Below are 9859 nucleotides of genomic sequence, written 5' to 3' on the forward strand. Positions count from 1 at the left end.
CTGCCACTGCCACCACCTAAAACAACACCATTACCACCAGTACCACCATCACCACCACCACCACCATCACCACTCTCACCACCATCATCAGCACCCGTTGCCTTTTAGTCCACTCTGGTTTATGTTGACCCCATGTATGCAGAGTAGAACTGCTCCATAGGGTTTTCAAGACTGTGACCTTTTGAAAGGAGATCACCAGGATTTTCTTCCAAGGCACCTCTGGGTTGGTTCAATCCACCAACCTTTCAGTTAGTAGGCCAGCGCATTAACTCTTGCACCACCAGGGAACCTGGGGCTAGTGAGTTTACCCCGGAAGGTGCCTTAATTCCCTAGGTGTGGTCTGGTCACAGCTGGATCTGGTGTAGCCAAGGGCATGCTACCTGAGTGCAAGGACTTCCTGCCTCCTGGGCACCCTGCTTTTCCTCTAGAGGGATCCCCATCCTCCTCCCAAAGCCACTCCTCAGCAGAGCCCCAAAGAGCATCTGCCTTGGCAGAGGCAGATTTTCTTCTGCAATGAATGATTTCCCTTTAGCCTCATAGAATTCATGTGAGAAGCATTCGGGCCAATTCCCCACAGAACTTTAAAAACTGCAGAGGTTGTAACCTCAGAACAAAGCAGTGTTGAGAGACATTCTAGAGAGTCTGCTTTAATTTGCGTTTTGTTCACTTCCATGTTTGAGCAGGAGAAGTCTGGGATGGTCTGGGAATGACGTCCTGCCCTTGGACGACTTCTCGCAGGCACGGCCTTCCAGCAGGCATGCAGAACTGCTGCAGGGTTAGCGGAGGTGCAGGTGAGGAGATGGGCTCCTGGAGGAGGCCGAGAGGTGCTGTGTGCCACTCTGGGCTGTGTGCGATGGATAGGGCACGGAGCTGAGGATGAAGCAGCCAGATGCAGCGTTGTCGCTGCTGATCCTGCAGGAGGATCCTTGGTGGTGCAAACCGTTTGTATTCAACTTCTGATCTAAAGGTTGGTGGTTCGAACCCACCCAGGGGCACTGCAGAAGGAAGACCTGGTGATCTGCTTCTGTAAAGATCACAGCCAAGAAAATCCTATGGAGCATAGTTCTACTCTGTAACATGTGGGGTCACCATGAAGCAAATGGACTTGATGGCGGTGAGTCTTATTGGTTTAGACCACCCTCAGAATCCTTGGAAACAGTAAACACGTTCACTTGGCTGCTAACCAAAAGGTTGGAGGTTGGAGCCCACCCAGCAGCACCTCGGAAGAAAGGCCTGGTTATCTGCTTCCATTAAGGTGACAGCCATTGAAAACTCTATGGAGCACAGTTCCACTCTGATAACCTGGAGTCGCCATGAATCAGAATCGACTTGATGGCAATGTTTTTTTTTCCATCCTGCAGCCAGAGCAGACGATGACCCTCGCTTTTTTCTCTCCTCACTGTCCTTCAGTAATTGCTAAACAAATAGAATCTTCTAAAGGGCAAGGCCATTAACTTTAAGGACTCTGTCTTTTCCTCTCACACATCCTGTTTGAAAAGCACCCTGACAAATGCCTGGATTCTCACCTTCCTTATTAACTAGCACGGCTAACATCTGGACTCCCCGTTTTGTAATGTTTTGGATTTTACCCCTAGGATAGAACCTACTGTAGCATCAGAGCAGGATTCATGGCACAGGGAGGCCTGGGATGTGGTGCCTGGCTACAAGGGTTTTCTCATTCATTTATTCACTCAGGAAACACCCCAGGGGTCGAAAATCCCACAGATCACAGAATAACACGTTGCAGCTGCCCTGTGTATCAGGCTAATCAGTCACTTGCATCTCTGCTGGAAATGAAAGCTGAACCAAGGGTGCTCAGTTGAATGCTGATGGCTTGGGGGGTGGGGGTGCGTGGTCAAGAGAGCACGTTTGATGGGCACCTTCTGGGACTTCCCAGGTGGAGCTGGAAGGAATACTTTTCAGCCATCTCTCCCTACCATACCAAATCAAAATCGAAACCCATTGCCATCAAGCCAATTCCCACTCATATAGACCCTATACGACGGACTAGAACTGCCCCACAGGGCTTCCAGGGAGTGGCTGATGGATTCACACTGACCACTTTTTAGTTTGCAGCTCTTAACCACTGTACCTCCAGGGCTCCATACCTGCCAAACCAGGAGCCTCAAATCGGGCTTTGAGATCTTCAAGGAAAAGCAACACTGAGGCGTCTGAGCTGTCCTCCAGGGCTTCACAGGGCATTGGTATCTCCTCCAAAGCTTTAAGTCTGTGACCTGGAATGGCCTCTGGAGACTAGGGCTAACTTTTCTAAGGCCCAAATGTGTGGGGACACAGACTGGCCCAAACACACATGGCCTGGGGTGACAGAACTAGGAGTAATAACTAACTTGTAATCTTTTCTTTAGAAACACTAATGCTTATGTCAGCGAGAGCGGTCCAGAATGTGAGATACACACACACTTCAGGCCAATAACAGAACCATATCCTCTACAGATAAACACACTGCTTTCTCGTATACTCCATCTATCTAGTGAAAAAAAGGGTGATACAGAGAGAAAGTGTTCCCCACATTTGACGGCTCTTTGTAGCCTAGGCGGCACTTCCATATTAATTTTCTCATCTGTTTTCCTACCTCATCAAACTCCTGTGACTTAAATGAGACTAAGGGTTTAACCACACTTACAGTGTTGCCTCTCTTCCTTCTTCCCTTAGTCCTTGCAGGAAAATCAAAATAGCGTGGACAAGAAAAGCAAGGGTCAGAGGAGGTGGAAATTGTGTGAAGGCAAAGGACAGAGCCAAAACGGAGCCAGGCTCTAACTCCTGGGCCTGTGGTCTCCCTAATATGTACCACCAACTCACACAGCAGTACAGCGTTCAGCGAGGGGTCATGTAACCAAGCTCCTGTGGCTCTTTTCTCCACAAACTTATCCCAGGTTCCCATGTCCCCTCTGTGCCATCCCACTCCATCTACTGTCTGTCACACTGGAGGATACAAGCGTGTCATTTCTCCCAGGAGACCCAGATCACTTCAACACTTGAAATATGCATGTCTTTCATCCAATCTGGAAACTTGTAAGGTATTATCTCTTTGCATATATCTTTTCACTCATTCCCCCATTCTTTTTTCTGGAATTCCTTTTAAGAGTACAGCCTTAATTATCTGGATTTCTATGCTGAATTTCACTGGGGTTCTACAGTACTGCCTTAATTAAGGCAGTCTTTGACTTAACCTAGCATAGAATTAATGGATTTTAAATTCTCATTTCTCTGGCTATATTTTTAATACCCAAGATTTTTTATTTGTCCTTTTTTATATCCATTTGTTCTTGTTTTTATTTCTTTCTATTTTTGATTCCCAAGTCCTCGTTTGTTTTTTAAATGGACATTAGACCTTTGTTTACCTCTTTGTCACACTGAATATAATTATTTTAAAGCATTTGAGTCTCTTTTATAGAATTATTTTCATCTGAAATAAATCCTTGTTGTGATTATTGATTTTGTTGGCTGTATTTCTATGCCTTAATATTTCTTATGCGTTTTGAATTTTGGTTTGGGGAATCGCTTTTTCGGTTTTTTTTTTTTTTTATTTTGTTGTTGTTTCTTCTATATGTGCTCTTCTTTATTTTGCGAGGTGGCAGTTGCCTCTGGATCCCCAGTCCAAGTCTGTCAATGAAGGGGCTTCGGCAGATCTCATCACCAAGCTAGTGAGCAGCTGTGTTTAATTTCTGCATGTTTGTTGGCCTTTGGCCGTGGCCTCCGGCAGCGTTCAGCAGTGTTTTTTGTTCAGCCTTGTTCTACCAGTGCGAGAAGTCCCATTCCACATCTGGCTTTCCCATCGAGCCTGGCTGTGCCCAGCCACATCTCACATGGACTCTTTTTAATCCCCTTTAGCCTGGACAGTCAAGCCGCTGAATGCTGCTGCCTGCTCCCTGAACTGGAGCGCAGCAAGCCGTGGGCTCAGGTCTGCCCGCTGACCAACATTTCTGCCGTTTCCGGCCCACGAAGTGAGATTTATCTGGCTTTTGAGCCCTCGGCCGTGCTTTCCATTCTCTCCTTTGTATATTTCGTCTGTTGTTGCTATGATTTTGGAGCAGAGGGAATGCAGCAAAGCGTGAACTCACCATGCCAGCTGGACCAAAATTAAGGTCTTTGATCTTTCTGCTAACAGCACCGGGTGGTTCCTGGTCTAGAGATTAACCTTTGTAGTTATGTGAGACCAAAACTAAAACAAACTAAACCATAGGAAACCAACACACATGAATCTGACTCAAAGCTGAATAGCTCACAGTACATTAGGGAAGCTGGTGCCAAACTATGCTTTGAAGAGATAGCGTAGAGTTGCTATTTGTTTACAAACTGCAAAACAAACAAAAATCCTTCAGGGAATTAAGGAAAAGAAAGCAAAATAATTAAATTCCATTTATGTAGTCATTTGGAAAGAGAAGAGATGCTATTTGCAAGGTTTAAAAAGAGCTCTCCCTGTGCCTGGTACTTTACGCATCTGCGTAAGTAAAGAAATTATACCTGGCCCACAAAGTTATAGAATCTGCAAGAGAAAAGGGGGTGTCTGCCAAACACTGGTTACTAGATTCCTGAATTGTCTTATCCCATCATGGCCTTGAGTTTCCTTTCTGATCATTTCATTTTCCAAAGAGTAGAAGGTCCAAGGAGGGTGCTCCACAGGACAAGAGGGTATTGATAAGTAAAATCGATAAGGCATGAGGATTTGGAGATGTCTCCCTGTCACTGTGGGCTTGTGATAATCAGTGAGGGGGATCAGAGACCATCAGCTATGGCACGAATGAAGGAGACTTCAAACACATTCAGAGAAAAGATAAGACCTAATTTCATGGCCTGAGAGTCTAGAAGGGAAGAAGGCAGAGAGTTGGGAAATTATGGTAAAATGCAATTTGATTGTGTCTCCTAAATTAGTTTACTGAGGAAAAGAGGGATAATGCACCTAATGAAGTCAGGGTCTCTCTTCTGAGATCAGCTTTGAAGAGGATGTGGACAATAATGGAGGAAAGGTTATGGCCCCTAAAAAAGGCCCCTGTACCTGAGGGTGTTAGAGTTTCTGTGAGTGTGGAGGGAGGCTAGAATCCCTGATGAGCCGAGGCCTGGGAAAACACTGAGAAAGGAAACCTTGTTTGGGGTGTTAAAGGCAAGAGAATGTATCAAGGATGCTCTCTTCTCCTCCTTGGGGTCACTGATTAGACGTCAGTGCCTGAGAAGACTTCAATTCCAACTTTCTCAGTCTTCATTCAAGGGAAGAGTCTTCAGACAATAAAGGGTAATGCCATTGGTAAAGCTGGAACAGAATGTCCAGAAAGAGGTAAGGCTGTACAGAAGCTCAGGTGACAACCTAAGAGAACTGGCCTGTGAGCTCATGGAATCCAAGCTGGTGCCATTAGGCTTGTCAAGATTGAGCAAGGCACCAGAAAAGTTGAAAAAAAATACCAAGCCATTCCAACTTTCTGTAAGATTCAGGAGTGGGTTTGATGGCAACCATGGGCAAGATTTAAGTAGACTCTAGTTAAGAGTTGCTTTGTTCACAGGGAGGAAAAGAAGCAGCCATCATGGGAGCAAGCATGGGTTCACTGAGAATAAATTTTTCTAGATAAAGCAATTTCTTTCCTTGGTAAGTTTATCAGATGCACAGGCAGGGAATGCAGTTGGTAAAGCTTCACAGAGATAGTGGAGCTGACAGGATCTTCCACCTCCTGGTCTTGTTACTGGCTTGAGTGCCAGGCAGAGTCATTATTGGACACGACTGCCCTAGACACAGTTACGGTCTGCTCTGAGGCTTCCTTTCCCACCCAAACATCTTCAGTTCTTTTAAGTATTTCTGCATCTGGAATACTCAGTCCTGAGCCCTGCATGCTAAGAATTCATGTTCTTTTCAAGGTACAGCACACTCAGGGCTGGGTGCTGCAGGTAAAGTACATACATTCAGAAAAAACTGGACCATCCTCTCTTTTTCTGTACTTCTCCAAATAAAATCTCAACTCCAGGAGCCTCAGAGTAGTCCCACTGCATCACCGACTCACAGGGCACTTGCACTCAACCAAAGTTCCAACTTTTTTTTTTTTTTTTTAATCAACTGCTTTCTTTTAACCTGCAAAGAATTATAGAAACATTAACTGACTAGTTCTCTCAACTTCCCACCATCTATCCAAGCACAGCCAGTTCAAGGAAAGAGGAAGAGGTTGGAGTAAGGACTCAGTACAGGACAGTGCAAGGAGCCCTGGTGGCTCAGTGATTAAAGCCCCAGGCAGCCAACAGAAAGGTTGGCAGTTCAAATCCATCAGCTGCTCTCTGGAAGAAAGATGTGGCAGTCTGCTTCTGTAAAGATTATAGTCTTGAAACCCCATGGGGCAGTTCCACTCTGTCTTGTTGTTTGTTGTTGTTAGGTGCCACTGAGTCAGTTCCGACTCATAGCGACCCTATGCACAACAGACCAAAACACTGCCTGGTCCTGTGCCATCCTTACAAGTGTTATGTTTGAGCCCATTGTTGCAGCCACTGTGTCAATCCACTTTGTTGAGGGCCTTCCTCTTTTCCAATGACTCTGTACTTTACCAAGCATGATGTCCTTCTCCAGGGACTGATCCCTCCTAACAACATGTCCAAAGTATGTAAGACGTAGTCTCACCATCCTTGCTTCTAAGGAGCATTCTGGCTGTAATTCTTCCAAGACAGATTTGTTTGTTCTTTTGGTAGTCCATGGTATATTCAATATTCTTGGACAACACTACAATTCAAAGGTATCGATTCTTCTTCAGTCTTCCTTATTCATTGTCCAGCTTGCACATGCATATGATGCGATTGAAAATACCATGGCTTGGGTCGCGTGTACCCTAGTCTTCAAGGTGACATCTTTGCTTTTCAACACTTTAAAGGAGTCCTTTGCAGCAGATTTGCTCAATGCAATGTGTCTTTTGATTTCTTGAATGCTACTTCCATGGGTGTTGATTGTGGATCCAAGTAAAATGAAATCCTTGAAGACTTCAATCTTTTCTCCATTTATCACGATGTAGCTATTGGGTAGCTATTGGTCCAGTTGTGAGGATTTGTGTTTTCTTTACGTTGAGGTGTAATCCATAATGAAGGCTGTGGTCTTTGATCCTCATTAGTAAGTGCTTCAAGTCCTCTTGACTTTCAGCAAGCAAAGTTGTGTCATCTGCATAACGCAGGTTGTTAATGAGTATTCCTCCAATCCTGGTGCCCCATTCTTCTTCATATAGTCCAGGTTCTCGGATTATTTGCTCAGCATACTGATTGAATAGGTATGGTGAAATGATACAACCGTGACACATACTTTCCTTGACTTTAAACCACTCAGTATCCCCTCATTCTGTCCGAACAACTGTCTCTTGATCTATGTACAGTTTCCTCACGAGCACAATTAAGTGTTCTGGAACTCCCATTCTTTGTAATGTTAGCCATAATTTGTTATGATCCACACAGTTGAATGCCTTTGTATAGTCAGTAAAACACAGGTAAACATCCTTCTGGTATTCTCTGCTTTCAGCCAGGATCCATCTGACATCAGCAATTATATTCCTGGTTCCACGTCCTCTTCTGAAACTGGCCTGAATTTCTGCCAGTTCCCTGTCTACATATTGTTGCAGTCGCTTTTGAATGATCTTCAGCAAAATTTTGCTTGCGTGTGATATTAATGATATTGTTTGATAATTTCTGCATTTGGTTGGATTACCTTTCTTGGTAATGGGCCTAAATATGAATCCTTTCCAGTCAGTTGGCCTTGAAGCTGTCTTCTATATTTCTTGGCATAGACGAGTGAGCACTTCCACGGCTGCATCTGTTTGTTGAAACATCTTAATTGACATTCCATCAATTCCTGGAGACTTGTTTTTTGCCAGTGCCTTCAGGGCAGCTTGGACTTCTTCCTTCAGTACCATCGATCGGTTCCTGATCATATGCTACCTCTTGACATGGTTGAACATTGACTAATTCTCTTTGGTATAGTGACTCTGTGTATTGCTTCCATATTCTTTTGATACTTCCTGTGTCATTTAATATTTTCCCTGTAGAATTCTTCTCTATTGCAGTTTGAGGCTTGAATTTTTTCTTCAGTTCTTTCAGCCTGAGAAATGCCAAGAATGTTCTTCCTTTTGGTTTTCCATCTCCAGCTCTTTGCACATGTCATTATAATACTTTACTTTGTCTTCTTGAGCTGCCCTTTGAAATCTTCAGTTCTTTTACTTCACCATTTCCTCCATTTGCTTTAGCTGCTTGATATTCGAGAGCAAGTTTCTGAGTCTCCTTTGGCATCCGTCTTTGTCTTTTCTTTCTTTCCTGTCTTTTCAATGACCTCTAGATTTCTTCATGTATGGTGTCCTTGATTTCGTTCCACAACTTCTCTGGTCTTCAGTCATTAATGTTCAATGTGTCAAATCTACTCTTGAGAGGGTCTCTAAATTCAGGTGGGATATACTCAAGGTTGTATTTTGGCTCCTGTGGACTTGCTCTGATTTTCTTCAATTTCAACATGAACTTGCATATAAGCAATTAATGGTCTGTTCCACAGTTGGTCCCTGGCCTTGTTCTGACTGATAATATTGGGTTTTCCATTGTCTCTTTCCACAGATGTAGTTCATTCACCAACATAAATGGCTACTATACGCATGGACCTCGCCAGATGAACACAGAGGAATCAAATCAACTACATCTGTGGAAAGAGATGATGAAAAATCTCTCTCTCTCTATTACCCTGTTTTATAGGGTTGCAATGAGTTGGAATAGATTTGATGGCAATAGGTTTGGGGTTTGTATGGGGCAGTTTTGCTCTGCACGCAAGGAGTGTCTTAGTTATCTAGTGCTGCTATAACAGAAATACCAGAAATGGATGGCTTTTACAAAGAGAAATTTATTCTCTCACAGTTTAGGCGGCTAGAAGTCCAAATTCAGAGTGCCTGCTTTAGGGAAAATCTTTCTCTTTCTGCCAGTTCTGTGGGAGGTCCTTGTTTTCAATCTTCCTCTGGTCTAGGAGCTTCTCAGCACAGGAATCTAGAGTCCAAAAGATGCACTCAGCTCCTAGCACTGCTTTCTTTGTGGTAGGAAGTCCCCTATTCTGGCAGTAAACTTCAGCCAGAAGGCACTCAGCTCTCTCGCTCCATGGGTTGGCTCCAGCACTGTCTTGTGCTGGTCTCCTGGCCCTGCTGCTGCTGTTTCTTTGCCATTACCATTTCTCTACTGCTGCTGCATTTCTCTGATGTAATACCTCCCCTCACTTTCTTCTGAGTTCTCACCAGAATTGTTTAAAAAAAAAAACTGTTGCTGTCGAGTCAATTCCAACTCATAGCAACCCTATAGGACAAAGTAGAACTGCCTTATAGGGTTTCCAAGGAGGGTCTGGTGGATTTGAACTGCTGACCTTTTGGTTAGCAGCCATTCTCTTAACCACTATGCCACCATTGTCTTAGATGTCCACAATTCCAGCAAAAGTCTCTTCAAGGAAGTCTAGGCTTTTTACTGTTAGACACCTTAAAACTCTTCTAGCTTCTACCCATTCACAGTTTCAAAACTGCTTCCACGTTCTAGGTATCTGTTAGAGCAGCAGCCCACTCTCAGTACCAAATGTCTTAGGCTGGGTTCTCTACAGAAGCAAAACCAGTAAAGCATATATATATATGCTTTATGTATATATATATATCAAGGAAATGAAATGGGTCATGGGATTGTAGGGACTAGAATGTCTCAAGTCTGTTGGTCAAGACAGAGGCTTCTTCTGATTCACATAGCCACAGGGGCTGGTGAACCCAAGATAGGCAGGTCAGACAGTAACCCTTTTGCTCGCTCTGGATCCTGCAGCTTGCTCCTGTTGGTCTGACCTCTGGTTCTTGGTACTTGAGCTAGCAGCTTACCTGCCATCTTG

The sequence above is a fragment of the Loxodonta africana genome, chromosome 16 (genome assembly GCF_030014295.1).
Source record: "Loxodonta africana isolate mLoxAfr1 chromosome 16, mLoxAfr1.hap2, whole genome shotgun sequence".
NCBI lineage: Eukaryota > Metazoa > Chordata > Mammalia > Proboscidea > Elephantidae > Loxodonta > Loxodonta africana.